At 39.2% G+C, this 21,471-nt stretch overlaps 1 protein-coding gene and 1 pseudogene across 4 annotated transcripts in view; one reads left to right on the top strand and one right to left on the bottom strand.

Annotated features, from left to right (window-relative positions):
• Positions 1-8,198, top strand: part of LOC141165598 (polymerase delta-interacting protein 3-like) — a 45,590-nt pseudogene extending 37,392 nt beyond the window's left edge.
• The window catches only part of UNC5A (unc-5 netrin receptor A), a 598,360-nt gene that overhangs the window by 362,034 nt on the left and 214,855 nt on the right, over positions 1-21,471 (bottom strand). The window lies entirely within an intron of this gene.

Here is a 21,471-nt window from a genome sequence, read left to right on the forward strand (position 1 = left end):
TCCAGGACAGAGCTATCATTGGAAGGTGATGACTCATAGACCATGTGCACAAGTTCAGTATTTGGTGAGTTCTTTACCTCAGTGTTTATAAGCCAAAACCTGGAGTGGGTGATAAATACAGAAGTGGTGACGTGTTTCTATTATACTTTTCCTCTGATTGTTCCATTCCTGGTTTTGGCTTATAAATACTGAGGTAAAAAACTCACCAAATACTGAACGTGTGACCATGGCCTTGTAGTCAAAATGTTGGGTTTCACTCCAGGTCTCAGCTGGGTGATGTACCTCTTTGATGGTCATAGTTTTTTCTATCTTTTCTTCACGTAATGTGGACAACTAAAGAAATCAACTGGAGCTTTTTAATCCCTTATGTAATGAGTCCACCCCACCTTAACCTGACATAAATAAGAATTATATTTCCTTCTTATAGTTATTTCTCCTGGGACTGAACCGGCAAGAAGGACTCCTATTTGACTGTAGTATGTCCTGCAATGGCCCAGATGACCTAGAAAATGTTAATATATAGTATGTTTTCCAACACGGACAACCCAGGCAGCTCCGCCACAAGTGTAATGACAAATGGTCACACTATAATTATTAGTATAATAATTAATGCAGCTAGGTATTGCACATTTTTCTGCCTCTCTTTGTCGGTGATAAATCCCTCATGACTTTACTTACAAAAATGTGATAAATTTTATTTATTTTTAGATGCAGACATTCAGTAAGTATTAATAGAAGACCTTATGTTTCCAGGAACAAACAGCTGCTAATACAATCAGCATATCCTGTTTTTATTACCAATTATTTTTGTAAAATGATTGGCTTTATACAATTTTTTTAGAAATTTCACTGTAGATTAAAAAAATACTGGGGGAAAAAAAGGAGCGTAATGTTACAGACCAATTCTGAAACTATTTAGTAGTTTAAAAAAAGTTTTCCTGTTTAGAAAACCCACTATTAAATGTCCTCTTTGAGATTTTTAAGTATTTTGCCTCAGTATTCATAAGCCCAAACCAGGAGAGGAACAATCAGAGGGAAAGTACACCCACTCCTGGTTTTGGCTTACACATACTGAGGTAAAAAACTCAAGTGCTCATAAATTACAGTAGATGCCCGGATGACTGATTAGACCATTCTCTACCACTGTTTCATATATTTTTAATTGTTTTTGTTGCTGCTCTTTGCCACTTTAATCTGAACAATAAAGGAAATTTTTTGTGGAATATTACGAGTGCTGGCTCCTACGTGGATCTACCCAGATTACAACATTAGATTTGTTTCATAATTATCCTGTGCTCTTTGTTGAGCACTTGAGCTATTTCGTATAATAAGACACACTGTGTTTCGCCTTAGTTCAGGCAATGTCCCGTCTTTTTTGTGTGGGCACAAAAGTCGAGTCTATGGACACCGTGCTAAATTTAGGTCACTGTATAAATATGAACCTAGCCTTACATGTGTGACAATGACAAGCCTAAGGCTAAGTTCTCACGATGAATATTTGCTTGCATTTTTTCCGCTGCATATTTTCGAGCACAAAAAAAGCCGTGTTTTCGGCCTCATTCAGGTGTCTGAGAGTCACGTATGTGTTCTTTCCATGGTTTTCACTAATAAAACATATACTCATTATAATCTATAGGGATGTTCACATGACTATTTTTCTTTTCAGACCGATTGGTCTGCAAAAATTCTAGAAGACATGTCAAAGTCATGGATCAAAATTACCTAAACAAGTCTATTGGTCCTCATGGATAGCAGAAGAATGGCATCAATATGCAGTGGAAGGAAGAAGCTTTAGGCCTTATTCACATGTCATTTTTTAATGTATGAGGGCTACCTGTTTTTTCAAAGATCGCACTCATACCTATAAAAGTCTATGGGGCTGGGCTGTTCACGTGTCCATGATTTTTTTGTGAACTGAGTGGTCTGTGCAAAATCGCAGATACATGGCTTAAAGCCTCAGTTTTTTCACTGATGAGAAAAAAAAAGTTTCTCCACCTTCTCCTATTTATAAATCAATGAAATATGGATTTCACATGGATGGCATACGAATGGTGTTAGAGTTTGTCATGCACTCATAGACTTTCACTGCTGAGGTTGATCCGACATTCGGCTCAATATTGGACATGTCTTTTTATTTTTATTTGAACCACTTGGTCCGCAAAAATTCACAGACATGTGAACAGCCTCATAGACTGTCAAAAGTTCAAGTGCTATCCATGAAAAAAAACGATAGCACTCATGTGAATGAGCACTTACACTTTTTTTATCAGTGAAAATCACTGATGAAACACTAATAATAAAAGCTGACACTGACCAAATGTTGGTAAAACTTGGAACCAAAACAGTTTTATTTAAAAAATAGCAACCCCAAAAAGAGACAAAAACTTCAGCTAAAAACATGCTAAAAACTCAAGTAAAAATGCACTCAAAAATGCAATGAAAAAATAAAAGTAAGTCAATTTAGCTTTTTAGTATTATAAGAAATTTGGGAGGGAAATGGGGGTGCATCTTATAATCCGAAAGTAGCCTACCGGGGGGGAGGACAGCGGTGGAGTGGGGTCACAGGAGGCAGGGAGACTGCTGCAGGAAGCCGGTGGAGGCAGTAGTTGGGCGAATTTGCGGGCCATGGGGGTGTGAGGCTGTGGGCCCTGGGCTTCAAGAGAATGTCAGAGGCAGGAGTAGAGTCCATTGATTTCCCGGTGATGGGCTTCAGGAAAATGGTGGCTGGAGGTGGCGCATGCACAGATTGAAATCTCAGCTCAATATTGAGCCGGGAAATCAATGGACCCCATAAGCTACCGTTAATTTGCACTAGAAGATGGACCCCCATTTTATTAGAAAATCTTTTTTCCTACTTACGTCATCAAAATTTGTGGTGTGTCTTATGGTCTGGTGCGTCTTATAATCCGCAAAATACGACAATGGTTGCAAAAATGCTGTAAAAAATCTGCAAAATCAAAAATTCACCAAAAGCTCATGGTGGGAACTTAGCCTAATGTGACCTAAGGTATTATTCATAGCAGCTACTGGCTGTGCCAAGGTGACGGGGATAGTGTGCTAAACTGCAGTATGCTGAGAGCAGGCCGAAGAACTGAGCTTATTCCTGATCACGTGCACAGATAGTCTACAAGACCAATTGTAAGCCTATGGATCCATGCACCACTCTCACAGAATGATGTCTGCCACAAAATAAAAAGTAAACAACGTCAAAATTGTTTTTTATTCATCCCACCTCCCCAAAAACATATTAATACTGATCAATAATCTGCATTTACCTCAAAAATGGTACCAATGCCGAAAACTACAGCTCATCCCACAAAAAACGACACTCATACAGCTCCACCAATGGAAGAACAGCTTCTGAGTCTTAAAATTTAGAGACACAAAAACAATTTAAAATACCATATATGCTGCTGCCAGACACTAGCAAAGCTTTTGCACCTTTGTACAAGTATGCATGTGTATGGGAAAGTCTGGAGGGATAGCTTTTGGAATAAGGCTACGTTCCCACGATGAGCTTTTGGCAAGCACTTTTGATGTTGCAGATTTTCTGCAATATTTCTGCACCAATTATTTACATTAGATTACATGCATTTTTACATGTGTTTTTATAGCGCATTTGACGCTGCGACTTTTGTCTCTGTTTGGTGTGTCATACTTTTTTGTCATTCGCCGAGGAAACACACTAAAAACACGTCGTTTTTTACATGTGGATTTTCCGCATCTAATATAAGTCTAGGGGGAAAATCTGCACAGAAATCTTAGCTTTCCAACAAGAGAAATTGACAAACGCGCCGCAGGTCAGTTTACGCAGCATAATGAAGAAGCACAGATGAGATTTCTATAAATCCCATCCACTTTGCTGTAACTGTAGGACACTGCGCTTTTGACGCAGGGAAAAGACGCAGCATCAGAAACATGATAAAATTCCCTGGTTACCGTTTGTGCAATTGTGAAATTTCCATCTCCAAAAAGCTTGTCGGCAGAGGGAAGCATGAAGTGCTCTAAAATTTCCTGGTAGACGGCTGCGCTGACTTTGGTCTTGATAAAACACAGTGGACCTACACCAGCAGATGACATGGCTCCCCAAACCATCACTGATTGTGGAAACTTCACACTAGAACTCAAGCAGCTTGGATTGTGAGCCTCTCCACTCTTCCTCCAGACTCGGGGACCTTGATTTCCAAATTAAATGCAAAATTTGCTTTCATCTGAAAACAACAACTTGGACCATTGAGCAACAGTCCAGGTCATTTTCTCCTTGGCCCAGGTAAGACACTTTTGGCATTGTCTATTGGTCATGAGTAGCTTGACACAAGGAATGCAACCCTTGTTGCCCATGTCCTGGATAAGTCTGTGTGTGGTGGCTCTTGAAGCAATGACTTCAGCAGCAGTCCACTCCTTGTAAATCTTCCCCAAATTTTTGAATGGCCTTTTCTTAACAATCCTTTCAAGACTGCGGTTATCCCAGTTGCTTGTGCACCTTTTTCTACCACACGTTTTCCTTCCACACAACTTTCCACTAATATGCTTGGATACAGCACTCTGTGAACGGCCAGCTTCTTTAGCAATGACCTTTTGTGGCTTACCCTCCTTGTAGAATGTATCAATAACTACCTTCTGGACATCTGTCAAGTCAGCAGTCTTCCCCATGATTGTGGAACCTACTGAAACAGACTAAGGGACCTTTTTAAATGTTTCGGAAGCCTTTGCAGGTGTTTTTTGTTAATTATTCTAATTTACTGAGATAGTGACTTTTGTGTTTTCATTGGCTGTAAGCCATAATCATCAACATTAACAGAAATAAACACTTGAAATAGATGACTCTGTTTGTAATGACTCTATATAATATATGAGTTTCATTCATTGAATTGAAGAACTGAAATAAATTACCTTTTTCTTGATATTCTAATTTAGTGAGAAGCACTGATATTTGACATTTGTATATAGTGTAACTAAACTATAAACAAACAATTTGTGTTTTGAATACATAAAAATCATAATGTGAAGATCAGGATTGATGTTATTTATGTAATGGTGTCAAACGGTGTGCTTATTTAGGTGAGCCATATTAGAGGAGCACAAGAAAGTCAAAAAATATATATATATTAATGAAAATAAGAAGTGAATAAAATGTATTATTTGAAAAAAAAATCATTTAATGAGATTAAATATGCTAAAATATGATTCTAAAAATATCTTGAATTGATGATTAGTGAATATATTATATTATATTTATTAGGCAATATATTAAATTACATTAATTGAAAAAAGTTGGTATTGTGCAGTATTTGTATTTTTTATTTCACTGCGTTTTCGAGCTGGGTTTTTTAAAAGTGTTTTTGAGTCTGTTTTTTTTTATTTCATGTGCTTTTTGTCTGTTTTTTTTTTGTATGTCATGTTTTAAATAAAACTGCTTTGTTTTTGATACTTCCTGATATTGGCTTTGACATAACTTTATTGATACATGAAATGAAATGTTGCAGATTTCAGTTCACGCCATGTAAGAAAATATGGAGAGTGGGTATGAGATTTCTATAAATCCCATCCACTTTCCTGGAACAGTAGGAAGCTGTGTTTTAAAAAACTCATCGTGTGAACTTAATCCCCCCGATTCATTTATATTACAATTATATTAGTCACTTTTCTATTTTAGTCTTGAATTTGGTACAAAATAAAAATGATCTTTAATGTTGCCTTTAGCCATTTTTAACTTTTTAGGGCAAAAGTCACAAATTCTTTAAAAAGTTGCAGGTTTGGCTAAAGATGAGCCAGATTAAAAACTCTCAATAAAGGACCGGATTAGAAGTGTTCCTGCGCTCTCTGGAATTATGACACGAGTTATAGTAGATAAAATTTGCAGGTTTAATGTCAACACATTTCAGAGTCCAGCGACTCCTTCCTCAGGACAAGCATACAAAAAATAAAATAAAGGCTATTTTTGTATGGTTGTCCTGAGGAAGGAGTCTGTGGACTCTGAAATGCGTCGACATTAAACCTGCAAATTTTATCTACTATAACTCGTGTCATAATTCCAGAGAGCGCAGAAGCACTTCCAGTCCGGTTACCTTTGTTGATATTTCATGGATCTTCTGCATCTGGTCTTTAGGCTCTTTAAGTGTTGTGTCTCGCACAACCTTACAAGGTGAGCGGTTTTACCTTTATTCATCTTAATTTTAACCCGGATAAGACCCTATTGCACTCTTGCATTTCTTTACAACTTAAAAGCTCTGCAAGAATCTTTACTCCGGGATGGGACTGGAGACAGATTTACCAAAAAATGAAACATTTGGTAAGAGTGGCATTTTTGGAATCTGCCTAAAACATCTGAATGAGCAACGCTGTCTAGGAAAAATATAAGGAGACGTAAAAAAGAAGACAACAAAAAAGAGCAAATTATGCCAGAAAGCTGGAAAAACAACAATGGTGAATCAGGGCCTAAATGGAACCCTGTTTCAGTGCATTCGAAAAAATTAATTATTTGGAATAATGTACAAACCCTTTCACAACCATAATACTGGACATAGAACTTTTCTTTACAAAGTCTAGATAAAAACAAGTATAATTGCTTTTTGAAAGTTTTGATCTGGTACATTCTTCCCAGCAAGACATGAACTGCAAACTTCATTCACCTTCCCAGTTCTGTTGCTGAAAGCGCAGTAGCCTAGATCAAGGTGTGATGGATCGCTATAGACTTTGAAATATTTGAAACATTGTTTTGAACAGAAATGTCAAAAACATTGCCAGGGTCATTCTGCTGATTGCCAATTACTGCCCTTTACCCTCTGCATCAGTGGAAAATCAACCCGTCTGGTGAAAATGTTCTGTTGTCATGCCTGATCCTCTGCAGATGGGGACTTAGGCTTAAATAGCTCGGATCAGAACCTGCAGTACATGTGGAGGAAAAGTCATTTATTATATTAAATATATGACTTTGAAGTGTATTTTTCTTTGATAAATCTTCAATGTTTTATGTTTCTGTTTTTTAGTTAAGCACGATTCTGTGGTTAATCAAAGCAGTCATTGAAAAAGAAAAACGAGGAATGACCCTTCTTGAGATCTTTTAATGATTGCTTGAAGAAGCAGCATGGCGTGTTTTCCTTGATAAGAATTCAGAACTTTGGGGCTAATGTGTATACGTGTATAAATTAGGACAGATCAGGCACAAAATAAGAAGAATACTTGCTTTAATTGCACAATTTACTTTACCATGTTGACCATTATTTGATTTAGGAACAACACCACTACTAGTGTGAGGACTAGGGCAACAGGCTAGGTCAGACGACATAGTTCAGTTCGAGGGACTCGTAGTAGAAAAAAAGGAAAACTCTTTGATATCATAGAAACAAGAGCCAACTAAAATTTTTCATTGTCAAATTTGAATTCAGGAGGCCCAAATCATCCAGAAATGTCTCATTTAATAACTCAACCTGACAAGGTTTGAAAATATGTAGAACAATGTTACCAGTGAATGTTTGATGTTAGGTGTAACAGATACCTATTTGAATCCAAGGATAAAAGCCGTCTGTGAGAAATTGGTTGCCAAAAATGCACATTTACTTATAAAGAGTGAATTCTAGAAAGCAGTAGGTGGCTTTTGGAGGAGAGCCGACCACAGTGATGGACACTCTTCAAAAGTTAAGCTTAAGAGGAGTGCGCCAGTCATAACTAATACCTCACCCAAGGTTCCTCTGCTATAAACATTAACAAGACTATCCAGAATTCACAGCCGGAGACAATTTCCTCAGGTGTAACTAACACTGTTAAAGGAACGCAAGTAAGTATTGTCATCCATCAACCTTGGAAACAGTTTTCCTCTTCCAAGATATACTGTTGATGATGATGATGATGATATGTAAGATGAGCTTAAACTTTTCCACATCCACTCCAGATAGTTGAAGAACACAGGTGCTAACACTGTGCAGAAAATGTGCGGAATGTCTCGATACTCATTCTCACTTGGGAAAACATTACCTTTTATTGAAGTGGTACAGAATGATGCATACACAGCTCCTATTTCTATGCAGGTCGAGACTGCATTACCTTTATTATGCACTAAGACTCTAACTAATGAGTCACAAACACTTTTCACAAAGTAGGCTAACTCTTGAGTATATCTGATTCCAAGTGAGTCAGTTTTCAGCCTTTTAGAAAGTCCAAAAATTACCATAAATAATCCACAGCCAAGAGTCACTTAGAAAACCTCCACAATTTTTCCCTAAGTACAATGTGAGTGTGTCCACTTACTGAACCCTGGAGATGCACAGGTTGAGTTTGTGAGAAAGGAAGGTGAAGTTGGTACATGAAGAAATGTTTATGGATATGTCTCCCTCCAATGCTGCTTCTAACCCTCCAGCTGAAGTCATCCCTAATAGAATCCTAAAAGCACTCTTTAAATCCTCAGTATCACCAGTGGTCCAGACAGCTGCATTCAAGATTACGATGAACAGAAATTGCAGAGAAATTTGCAACATTTTATTCTGACCTACCTTCCCATATTCTACTGCATACATGAGGCATTACATTTACATTCACTTCTTCCAGGTTTATGTTGGCCTTTAGGCATCAGTGTCCCAATGGACCCCTCTTTGTATTTGATTTTTTTCCTATTTGCTTTCCAAGAGCCCTAACTTTTTTTTTATTTTGTAACAATAGAGTTGTATTAGGCCTTGGTTATCTGAGGTATGAGCTATAGTTTTATCATTACCATTTTGGAGTCCATATGACTTTTTGATCTCTTTTTAAGCTCCTTTTATTCTCTTTTAGGTAGGTCAAGTGAACAAAAAAAGTGAGTCTGTTTTTTTTTTATTTCAGTGTTCTTAATATGAGGATAAATATGATATTTTATTATTTTGGAAAATGTTTTTTTTTAGTTCCAGGAAAAAGGGCTGATATGAACTTTTATATTTTTTAAGAAATAGTTTTATTTTTTCGTTAACCCTTTTCCGACCTATAACGTATAGGTACATCATAGGTCACCTCCCCCTCTTTGATGCGGGCTCCGACGTTGAACCCGCATCTTTTCAGGCACATGACAGCTGATCTGATCCGCTGTCATGTGCCCTTAACAGTCGCCAGTGGAATCACGATCCACCCGCGGCTGTTAACATGTTAAATGCCGCTGTCAATCTATGATTGCGGCAATTAACATGCGCGCACCAGAAGAGCATCACTAACTCCACACATCGGCGCCTCTGTGACATGATCCCATTTTCCAGTACACTATATGGTAAAATCAATGATGTCGTTCAAAAGTACAAGTCATCCCACAAATAGCAAGCCCTCACATGGCCATATTGATGGAAAAAAAGAAGTTATGGCTCTTGGAAGAAGGGAAGCAATAAACGAAAATAAAATGGAAGATCCCAAGGTGGTGAAGGGGTTAATTTTTTTTATTAGCTCTCCTAGGGGACTGCATTCAGTTGATCTCATATATAATAAACTTTAAACTATAATATTGCAGTGTATTGTAAATTTACTCTTCTATGAAGCTGGGTCACAGGTTGGGCTTCGCAGGAATATAAACACTGCAGATAGGGAGGCTATCAGTAGGATCCATGGGTGCCAAGACACTGTCATTGGCACAATACAGTCAGGTTAAAGGGGGTTCAATGGGCATCAGAAGGTACACTTTCTTGCAATTCCAAGCTCTTGAATATTCCTGTCACAATTGATATCAGCACTGTAGGACACAGACAGAAAAGGGCCCCCGTGCAAGAATAATATATGGGCCCTTTGCAGCCCAAGAGCTCCTAGAAACACAAAATTGCACCTGTTTTGATGGTAGAAATGGGCCCCCTTACCTCTTGGGCCCCTGTGCGGCCGCAGAGGTTAATAATAATAAATAATCTTTTTATTTATATAGCACTTTACAATTCAGACAATTTACAGACATTATCGGCACTGTCCCCATTAGGGTTCACAATCTACATTCCCTATCAGCATGTCTTCGGAGTGTGGGAGGAAACCCACGCAAACACGGGGACAATATACAAACTCCTTGCAGATGTTGTCCTTGGTGGAATTTGAACGCAGGACTCCAGCACTACAAAGCATCAGTGCTAACCCCTGAGCCACCATGCTGCCCAAAGTTGTACCAATGATATGTCCCCCCTGGACTGCAGAATCTAAGAGGTTGGGATCAAAATTATCTTTCTTTGCTCGCCACAGTTAGACTTGAGTACTGGCAAAATATGGAATGGTCTCAACTCCTCAGACTGGTCAGTTCCTGAGCCTGCTCCATTTCTCCAGTTCACACATCTGCTGTATATGTCCATGGGCTCTGGAACTTGCTTGGGTTTTCCAGGACCCTACCTGCTACTCTGTTATGCTTATTAAATTGATTAGGTGTCTTAGTAAATTTATTTCATTTGCTACAACTGGCTGTTTATACAGTTGTGTAATATATATAGGTTATTCAAAGGAGTACTTATGGTTAAAAAATATTCTTCTTTTATTAGCTGTTATACTCCAAAAAAAACCAACCTGTTTTAAAAGACATAGAGAATGAAGAACTGTTCCAGACTAAAAAGCGTTTCTTGAAAATGAGTTTTGACTACACGATGCACTGGTGGGTTTATTAAGGAGAACATGCTGACGCTTGGGAGAAGATCGAGCAGCTGCATGCCTGCGGAGTTCTTCAGTGTGCTACGTATTCATTCACCACAGTCTTATTGCCCTCTACCTGCTCTCGCACTCCATGATGGAGTAGACGTATTGATTATAGTGTAAGGGAAATGTACACTGTTTCTGCAAGACCAATCACTAAGCCACATACCTCCAATGACAAATGGACCTGCGGGTGTTATTTCTGGGTGCTTGCTAGGATACTGTCCTCCCCTTGTAAAGATAAGAAATCACGGAGGATCTTGACAGCAGTAAAGGAGCTGGGGCCAATTAGCCCTCACCCACTTTAATTACCCTGTGTCCAAATAATTAACTTCTTGTTTATTTCATTTAACAAAACGGATCTTTTGCTAGTAATGATTTCTTGTCTTTGTTTTTATTCATTATCTCTCCAGCTCAAGTTTCAGGGGCATTATTTCTCTTTAATGAGGTGGAGAAGAAGGGAAAGTGAAGCGAGAGTAAGAACAACACAAGGTACAAGATGCACTGTGCGCAAAGGGAGGGGGACAATAAATGAGATTGAAGTGAATTATGTTCATCGCAGGTGCTTAAAACTATTTGTGCACAAAACCAATATTAAGCTCGTGGACTATACCACTTTATTTCTGAGCATTTTCTGGTTTGTGATTCCACTTTGATGCGAAGAAGCCTAATATCAAAAATAATTCTTTCTCTTCATTGCCATCTTTTTTGTATTTTGCTTTGGTTTTAATTGGTAATTTTATACATATTTTATCATTTATTATGATAACATTTGAATTATAGAAACATAAGATTGCTAATAGAGCCATACCCCATTGTGAACTTGTTTTTCTGTAAACTGTTGATGACAGTCTCCCTGCGACAAGTTTGTAACTCTGTTAGGGATAAATTTCAGAAACTCTTTGTGGAAAAAAAAAATGTTATGGAGTAAGTATTTTCATCAGCCAACAAACCAACAAGTTGTGAAAAGTCATAAGGATTGGATTCAGGGCCATACATTAAGTGGAAGGTGCCCTTAGGAGCATAGATGTAGAGTACTGTGCAAAAGTTTTAGGCACAGTACTGTACTGTAAGAATGCGTTCAAAAGTAGAAGTGATAGTTTTTTTTTATCAATTAACAAAATGGAAAATGAATGAACAAAAGAAGAATCTAAATCAAATCAATAGTTGATGTTACCATTCTTTGCCTTCAACACAGCATCAATTTCTTCTAGATACACTTACACACAGTGAAGGAACTCGGTAAGGAGGTTGTTCCAAACATCATGGAGAACTTGGAGAACTAATCACAGATATGTGACGTGCCCCCTGGGCCTGTGCTGGTGCAGGGGATACCCGGAGCCGGATCGCTGGGGGTTGTAGTCTCAGTGTGGCGGTGACCCGGTCCGTGCCCAGGGCGGTCAAACCAGTGGCAGTCTTAGGTAATAACAATGTCCGACTACGCCACCCGTGGATTGCGGTCAGTGGGGACCGCCGTGCGCTGCAGACCGCTGAGGCTGATGTAATTTGCGCAGCCGAGTATGGAATAACTTCCCATGGGAGAAGTATTGCCTCAGGGCAGCTAATGTGGATGATGGGAGTGATGGTGTGAGCGTCCCAGTAGTAATGGTGCTGGTGCGGCGATGAAACACAGAGACATGTGGTGCAGTTCAGGGTCTTTACTGATGGTATAAAGCAGACCCTCCCGGGAGTACTGGTTAGCAGTAGGGGCCTGGTCAGTCTGTGAGCAAGCAGTATCTCCCCTGGCCAGGTGGAGTTGTAGGCCTCCCCGACTATCTGCACTCTTTCCTGGCTACCTTGCTGTATGCGGGTAGAAGTAGCCCACGTCCCTGAGTATACCGTGTGGTGCTCACCCGTATGGCCGGTGACTTGGGGCCTTCCGTTAGCCTCCGCTTCACGATGGCGGTGCTGGTCCCTTGCTTGTGACCGTGCCTCTGGGCTTCTAAGGCCAGAGGACATGGAATCCCCTGCTGGTTGGATTCTGCTGCTGGACCTGGATGTCCCCACAGCCTCGGACTCCGTGTCCGGTATTAGTGTCTTCAACCAGGGCGAACTCTGCTCAGCTCCAGTCCCTGGTATTCAGCTACTGTTCCTACAGAGCTCCTGGTTCTTACTTTCCCTCTCCAGGCTCTGATTGCTCTAATCCCGCCCCAGACCCAGTTTATAAGGGCAGATTCCTCCCCTCCCAGGTCTGGGTGGGCCGTGTGGCATGCTTAGGGCTCCTGACCAGAGAAACCTCCCACTTGCTCCCAGACATAATATTTCTATTACTGTGGCAACCAGACCCCTGGGGTGCCACATTTGATTGCCTTCAAATTTATTGCGCGGCAGGACAACGACCCCAAATATACAGCCAACGTCATTAGGAACTATGTTCAGTGTAAAGATGAAAAAGAAGTCCTAGAAGTGATGATACGGCTCCCACCGAGCCCTGATCTCAACATCAAGGAGTTTGTCCAGGATTGCATTTAGAGGCAAAGGATTTGCACAAGCCTACATCCACAGAAGATCTGTTGTTATTTCTCACTAGTGGCCTTTACTGTGGTTAGTGCCTAGGCTTGTTACTTACTGTAGCACTGATAGGTAGGATTTGTACAAAATTGAGAATTTTTTAATATCAACCTGTTACCAAATCCAAAATGGTCACATTTTGATCTAGTTTAATTCACGTTGCTCCACTGACTATCAATTTTTATTTTATTTTATTGTTGTGGAAATACAGATCTAATTTAGTGCAAATTCTGATGATCATTTTGATGGATAATTATGCAGAGCAGCCTAAAGACACACCCAGATAATCCTGTGAGCCATGCCCCTTGCTAAAGACCATAAAATTAGCACCAAATAGGCCCATATCTCTGGGACAAATGAAATAAAGGATTACTAAGGGGAGCAGCAGGAATTAAATAGGAACAAAAACTGGCCACGTTTAACCCCTTCACGCCGCCACAGTTTTCCGTTTTTGTGTTTCTTTTTTGCTCCTCTTCTTCTCAGAGCCATAACTTTTTCATTTTTAGGTCAATATGGCTGTGTGAGGGCTTGTTTTTTGTACTTTTGAACAACACCATTGGTTTTACCATATTGAGTTTGCAGATACCAAACATATATAGGTTCTTTTTTATTTAAGTGGTGAAAAAAAAATCCAAAGTTTGTTAAAGAAAAAAAAAATGGTGCCATTTTCCGAGACCCGTAGCGTCTCCATTTTTTGGGATCTGGGGCTGGGTGAGGGCTTATTTTTTGTGCGCCGAGCTGTTCTTTTTATTGATACAATTTTGGGGTAGATATGATCGTTTGATCGTCTGTTATTACACTTTATTGCAATGTTGCGGTGACCAAAAAAAACGTAATTCTGGCATTTTGATTTTTTTTCTTATTTCGCCGGTTACCGATCGGATTAATTCTTTTTTATATTGATGGATCAGGACGTGGCAATACCAAATATGTGTAGTTTTGATTTTTTTTTTTGTTTTATTTTGAATGGGGCGAAATGGGGTGATTTGATCATTTATATTTTTTTAATTTTTTAAATATTTTTAAAATCTTTTTTTTTTTTTTTTTACTTGCGTCAATACTAGTCTTTATGGGAGACTTGAAGCTGTGATTATCTGATCACCTGTGTTACACATAGCAGGGCTTCAGCCCTGTTATGTGTGACAAAGGTGCTCATCTGCTACGAAAGCTGACCGCTGGGCAGCGCTCATAGCAGATCAGCTATGACAACCACAGGGGTCTCTTGCAGACGCCGGATTGTCATGCCAACCCATCAGTGACCCGCGGTCATGTGAGACGAGCACCAATGGGTGGAGCTAGTGACGTGCTTTCGGCGCGGAGATGTTAAATGCCGCTGTCAGACATTGACAGCGTCATTTAACATGTTAACAGCCGTGGCTGTTAGGGGCACATGTCAGCTGTACAGATCAGCTGTCATGCGCCCGGAAAAGTACAAGCTCAGCGCCAGAGCCCATATCAAAGGGGGTGACATGACATGTGCCGTACACAGACGGTGCATGTCGTGAAGGGGTTAAAACACCACTTTGGCGTTTTTTTTTTTATTCTACCTCTGGAGTGGTTTTTCTAATCTGTTTTCTCTGCCCCCAGTATTATACTTACCAGTTGCCGTCTTCATCTGTTATCAGCACCGCTCCGGCCGTATTCTGCAGTTTGCGATCTGCCTGACCGCTCCAGTTTTTGCTGGGTGAGCCGGAAGTCACTACTCAATGTAAGTCTATGAGACCCAGAACGAGGATCTCATAGACTTGCATTGAGAACTTGTGATTGTTAGCTCTGACTTCCGGAAGTTGGGGTCACAAGATGGTGCTGTTGGGACCAGAGTGGTGCCCAGAACAGCTAAAGACAGCAAGTAAGTATATTACTAGGGGCAGGGAACTTAGATTAGAGTCACCACTCCAGTTCTGAAATAAATAAAAAAATGCTAAAGTGGAGCTTTAACCTGGTGGACTGATACACAATCAATTTCAACCCTGGATTTACATACATGAAATACGTTGGAGATTGCATAAAGGTGGATGAGATTGGAAAGAAAATTGCAGTGGAAATTGATTTGTAGCATGTCAATTTTTTATTTAAATTTTCATCATAGAAATCCGCAACATTTTTGCATCAATCATCAAAGATTTTTTCTCATGCGGATTTTATCAGCCTCCTGTTGCTATACCCTCAAGCAGTTAGCAGTGTATCTGTCAAGACAGTCAAGACAGTGTTGATGGATTCTTTGTGGCAACCAGCAGAAATTTCAATAGATTGATAATTGTGAAATGTCAAGGACGCGACAGAACTAGGATTTAATAGTGAGTATAATCATAACTTGAATAAATCGACAAATCGTAACAGTAGTGCCCAACCTCAACATACAGTAAAGTTTGCAATTGAAGAAGTACAAAGAATGGTCTGCGGCATGAGAAGGGGAATGGGCTTGGTATGTAGCCCATGTATATAGGAATATATTAGGTATTCTCTCGCTGGATTAGATTTCATTTTGCAGGTCACATCTAAAAGATGCTACGGGAGATTCTTCAAAGTAAATGATCATATTGACTGAGATGGTAAGCTCATATATAGATTACAGGATAAGAAAGCCAGTACAGAGAGTCGTAAAGTGCCTGCGTCCATGCAGATGGGCTCGGAAACCTTTATTAGCACAGTATCATGAGCACCGGCTTTGCTCAGTTTAGACCACTGCCTTTTCTCACCTGCTCAGCGGTTGTCATGGCAACAAGAACGATGCTTATTATGTCGCCTTGGTATATCTCAAACATTTTTCACTTCAACGAAGGGGGAGGGAGCATGGCTGCAAAAAAAACGGAATATGAAGCCTGATGGACAGAAGAAGAGGAAAATAACAAGCATCCATAAAGCGGAAAGGTAACAATAGCAGGGTAGTAATAGAACGCAATGTTTCAGGTGTGAGGATCGTTTCTAGAGTAATATTGACTCTTAGGTATCAGATCTCTTTATATTGGGGCATCTATAAAATGTTGCCATAGAATATCATAGATTAAGCACACATATCATATATCTGTATTCTCTGGCTATAGCATGGCATGGGCAGAGTGTACTTGCTTTTGCCTTCTTTTCCATATAACTTACTAGGCAAAACTTACGTTGATATTTATGGATGGAATTAATATAATTTATTATAATATAGGTAATGTTAAAGCATAACGGAAATATTTATTAATATCATTACAAGAAGGTACAGTAGTTTCAGCAGGTTCACCATTCTCAGACTATTAAGGTTATTTTGATCACCGAGAATTATTAAAAAAGACATTTTTAATATTTGCTCTGTACTCCTCATATAAAAAGTTGATTAAACCCTTGTGAAATCACTTTTCTGTAAGCGGATGAAAAAATGAAAAGATTCTGATGCATCCGTCTCCCAAACTTCCATTAATGATCATACTGTGCATGTGGTAGGCATGATAGATATCTGTAGTGGCAGGCAGTTACTCACCTGTCATACAGTGATTGTGGGATACATTTTACACCTGAAGTATATCCAGGGCTGACGTCTCTATAGTGTTGGTCCTTATTTGGTAATTCCATTTTTGAAGAAAGAAGGGCCCTGTAGGCCTAATTACAAATGAAGGCCCCAATTCATCAAAACCAGCGTTGTTCATGCCGGTCTTGATGATGAGATGTCCTGGAGTCAGACACTCCTGATTCATGAAGTCGTATGCCTCTTCATGAATCAGGAGCATCAGACGAGCGGCGTAAACCTTGGTATGCGTCTCGACACAAATTCTACAGCAGTCCCTGTTGGAGGGAATGTAACGGGTCTCATTTGCCCTGTCCTGCTTCAGCTCTACCTTCTTTGTTGGAACTAGGCAAAAATTAACTCAACAATTTCCATAATCTTTGCAAAATTGTGCCAAAATTATGAGATTTTTCAAAGTTTTTTACGCCAAGCGCTTTGATGAATTAGGCCCTAAAAGTTTGTCTATTTTCAGCAGAGCTCATGCTCAATAATGGATCAGTAATGCACATGCTCAACTAGCTCTCCAAATAAAAACTTTTCTTCATTGTAATTATGCTGGAATGGAGATTATGGCCAATCTAACACTTATCATTTATCAAGGGTTTAAAGCCTTATTGGGTCTCATGTATCAAAACTGATTCACAGTAAAATGTCTCTTCTGCTTTAGCTACATTAATCAGGCTTAGCTATTATTTTGGCATAAGGAAAATTACATTTGGACCCTTTCTTGCTAAGGACAAGAAAGCAACACATCCAGACAGGTTTCAAAATGTACTTGTATCAGACCTTCTAGGTATCGCATTGTTGCCTAAACAACTGTACTGTACCCCCCGGCATGTGCCCCTTCCATTCCACACATCAAATCTCGAGAGAGAAAGAATGTGGTTATCCACATTTGACTGCATCTTTTTGGAAAATGAAAGCACAATTCTAATTTTTTATTATTTTTGTTATACCATTAAGGCTGGGTTCACATTATGTTTCTGCTCTATATTCATGACTCAGGGGTTTCATCTGAATCCCCGAAAAATGTGACTCAAGCAGAACCCTCGACTGGGCCATTGAGTATAATGTGGCAAACTTAATACAAATTCTCCATCCTAGGGACTCCATCATGTCTCTTTTCCTGCAGTATCTGCCTTTATAGCCAGACAAAAGCGCGTAGTCCGCTATTATGCAATTTCACAACATGCAATGAAAAAGATTCATAGATGCAATTGGTTCATGACACAACAAAGTTCTCTTGGTGTATATGAGATCACTCAAATATTGGAGGTAAGAGATAAATATAAGGTGAATATATATACACTGTGTTCCAAATTATTCTGCAAATAATATTTTCTCAGATTTTCCCAAATTACCTATATGAATTGCAGTCATTGTAATTTTCCAGTCAAATAACTATTAGAGTACAATTGAAAGGTTTTTGTACAAACTGCCTATGATAACAGTATATTTTTTAAAAAAGAAAAAACTCAAACTGCACTCAAAATGCATGTTCCAAATTATTATGCACAGCAGAGTTTTCAACCTTTTCATTTTAATAAAGAACAAAAAAATGGTCATTTTTGAAATTATAAGCATTAGCAGGTTATTACAAACTGAAATCAAACAGTTTTCAACTCAAAACTTTATTCTAGGTGATGTTACATTTGCACATAGGACCCCTTGTTCGAAAGGAGCTTCTGAACTCTCTCGTCCATTGAATTTGTCAGGTTTTGGATGGTTTCTGCTTCAATTGTTTTGCATGAGGACAGAATACCCTCCCAGAGCTGTTGCTTAGATGTGAACTGCCTCCCGCCATCATAGACACTCCTTTTGATGATGCTCCAGAGGTTCTCAATGGGGTTGAGGTCAGGGGAGCATGGGTGCCACACCATAAGTTTGTCCCCTTTTATGCCCATAGCAGCCAGAGATGCAGATGTGTTATGTGCATGGACGAGAGAGTTCAGAAGCTCCTTTCGAACAAGCGGTCCTATGTGCAAATGTAACATCACCTAGAATAAAGTTTTGAGTTGAAAACTGTTTGATTTCAGTTTGTAATAACCTGCTAATGCTTATAATTTCAAAAATGACCATTTTTTTGTTCTTTATTAAAATGAAAAGGTTGAAAACTCTGCTGTGCATAATAATTTGGAACATGCATTTTGAGTGCAGTTTGAGTTTTTTATTTTTTTTAAAAATATACTGTTATCATAGGCAGTTTGTACAAAAACCTTTCAATTGTACTCTAATAGTTATTTGACTGGAAAATTACAATGACTGCAATTCATATAGGTAATTTGGGAAAATCTGAGAAAATATTATTTGCATAATAATTTGGAACACAGTGTAAATGTTCAAAATAATTTTATAAAGAAAACCTTCTTTTTTCTTCTTCACACTCATTTGTTTATTTCCTACCTCGGGCTGTTTCTGCCGCATGTGCATGTGAACCTACTAATACCAATATTTCCTGAAGTTCAAAACAATTTCTTAAAGAGGTTGCCCCAGTAAATGTTAACTTCACCTATCCACGGGAGAGGTCACCTACTCTAGTATACATATCCTCTGTTCTTGGGATTGATATGGATGCTAGAGTAATCCTCTGTGTGTGAATGGAGCACTAGTGAATGAGTAACTATTGTTGTATTTACTTCTATGGGACTGATAGAACAGCTATCTCAAATAGTCCTATAGTAGTGAGTAGAGCAGTGGTCATGTTTTTCACTAATCTTCCGTTCACATGAACACAGCTGTACAATTGAATCCAAACTTGCAGAAGTAGGACTTTCTTTGCCTAAGGGCATGGCAGACAACTATATTTTTGGTCCTAGTGCAATCCGTCACAGAAGAAAATGGCAGCATGCACGATTTGCATCCATAAATCAGATCGCACTCGGCTATACAAGTCTATGGGTCCATGGAAAACATCGGACCACACTCAGATGACATCCGAGTGTGGTCCAATTTTCACAGATTGACAGAACGGAGAAGATGGAGAATTTTTTTCCTATCTTCTCCACCTCCTAGAAAATCAGATCACACTCTGATCACACTCTGATCAAAGTCTGATCAATCCGATTCTCTCGGATGAGAGAAAATAAGGTGGTGTGAACTTAGCCTTATTATACTTAATGACCCCATCATGGGTTCAGACGGGACCTCCAACTGAGTCATGGATGTAGGGCAGAGAGTTCAGTATAATTTATTTGCCTTTACATATTGATAAAATGTTTTGTATATTCATTAGTAATACAAGATTTAGACTACAACAATAAAAATAGCAATGAACATCATTTCTATGACTCTCCACAAACTGTGATCTTCTAAGAGCTCTGTATGTGTAATCAAGTAAACCAGAGCATAGAAAGACCAGCTATTAGAGGATGCATGTGCATTAAATAGAAACGCGTAGACTAGAAACTTGTTGTCCTAGACAAAGAGAAAATGGATTATGTCCCAGAGAGAGTTCCTTAATGAATCGCCAATAATTGCATGCGCAATTAAAGCCGAGTCCAAAGAAACGAATGTGGTAACCTGGGGCGGTCTGTTCTGTATTGTCCTCTGCAGGGTATTTATTGCATGGGAGCAGCTACTCATAAAGCTGAATGGGGCTCAGTGAACATGTTGTTATCTCTGCTGCTAATGGGTAATTGGGAGTCGGGAGCTGCTATCAGCAGATATAAATTACCCACTGCAAACCCAGAGCATTAAGTCAGACTTTATTACCTATTATCCACAGCTCCTTCTCTTTAGTAGAAACTTGAAGTATATTAGGGAGAAAATGTATGCTTTGTAATTAATAGGAAGATAAGACATTCCAGTGGTCTAATATCTGACTCACCCTAATCTGTTTCGGGGATTTTTCATACTGCAAGCACAGAATGCAGTAAACTTGGGAATTTTTAATGATGCAAATATCTTTTGAAGCTCACATTTGTAACTGGTGTTAAATAGCCTTGGATGTCAATGTGTTCCACTAATTTGATAGATTTGCATTCCTCGGAGGAAAGTCTAGAAATACATTACTATTGAAAGGAAGCCTATTGGGAATTGTGCATAAAGTCGACAATGTATTTGTTATGTGTGATAAATATGATTTACCGTTGTGTCCTTGAGTGTCAAATGGAAGGACCATTTGTCACACTTGATGCCTTTAATGCATCATTGTAGCCACCGAGGAGTGACTTACGGTTTCTTGGTTCTGTACGTCTAGAACCTATTTTGAATACATTGCTTCTGTTGTTCCCTATCTACAGTAGAATCCATGTGTGTTATAAGCTATAAAGTACATTACATGATTACTTAGAAGCAAAAACAGAAAATCCATTTATTTCTGTTCTGAAAATATGCAATTAGAAAGATTCATGGATGCAATTGGTTTCTGACAGAACTTCAAGTACTCTTGGTTTTTATGGGATCTCCTAAACATTGGGGGTTAGACTTAGGTAATTATAATTCTGTACATTATACGTTCAAAATAATTTTAGAAGCAACAGTTTTCTTGTTTTCTTCTTCATGCTCATTGAAATGTGACTGTCAGAAATTTCTGCAAAACATCTACAGCATTTAAAGGGGATACACGGAAAACTAAATAGTGGCTAAGCAGTAACAGGCAGTTAGTTGCTACCTACCTACCTACCTACCTGTTTTGCCCGGCGCTGTTCTTCCCTGGCACAGAGTGGTCACAGACAGCTCCTACCGGTGATTCAGCTGCCTCTGCTGATGTCACATCTTTTACAGACCGCCCCGCCGGTGATTCAGTTGCCTCTGCTGATGTCACGTCTTTTACAGACCGCCCCTGCCGGTGATTCAGCTGCTTCTGCTGTTGTCACGTCTTTTACAGACCGCTCATGCCGGTGATTCAACTACCTCTGGTGATG

Source organism: Phyllobates terribilis, unplaced genomic scaffold (assembly GCF_046119375.1).
Source record: "Phyllobates terribilis strain yellow unplaced genomic scaffold, ASM4611937v1 Scaffold_11__3_contigs__length_659146591, whole genome shotgun sequence".
In the NCBI taxonomy this organism is placed as follows: domain Eukaryota; kingdom Metazoa; phylum Chordata; class Amphibia; order Anura; family Dendrobatidae; genus Phyllobates; species Phyllobates terribilis.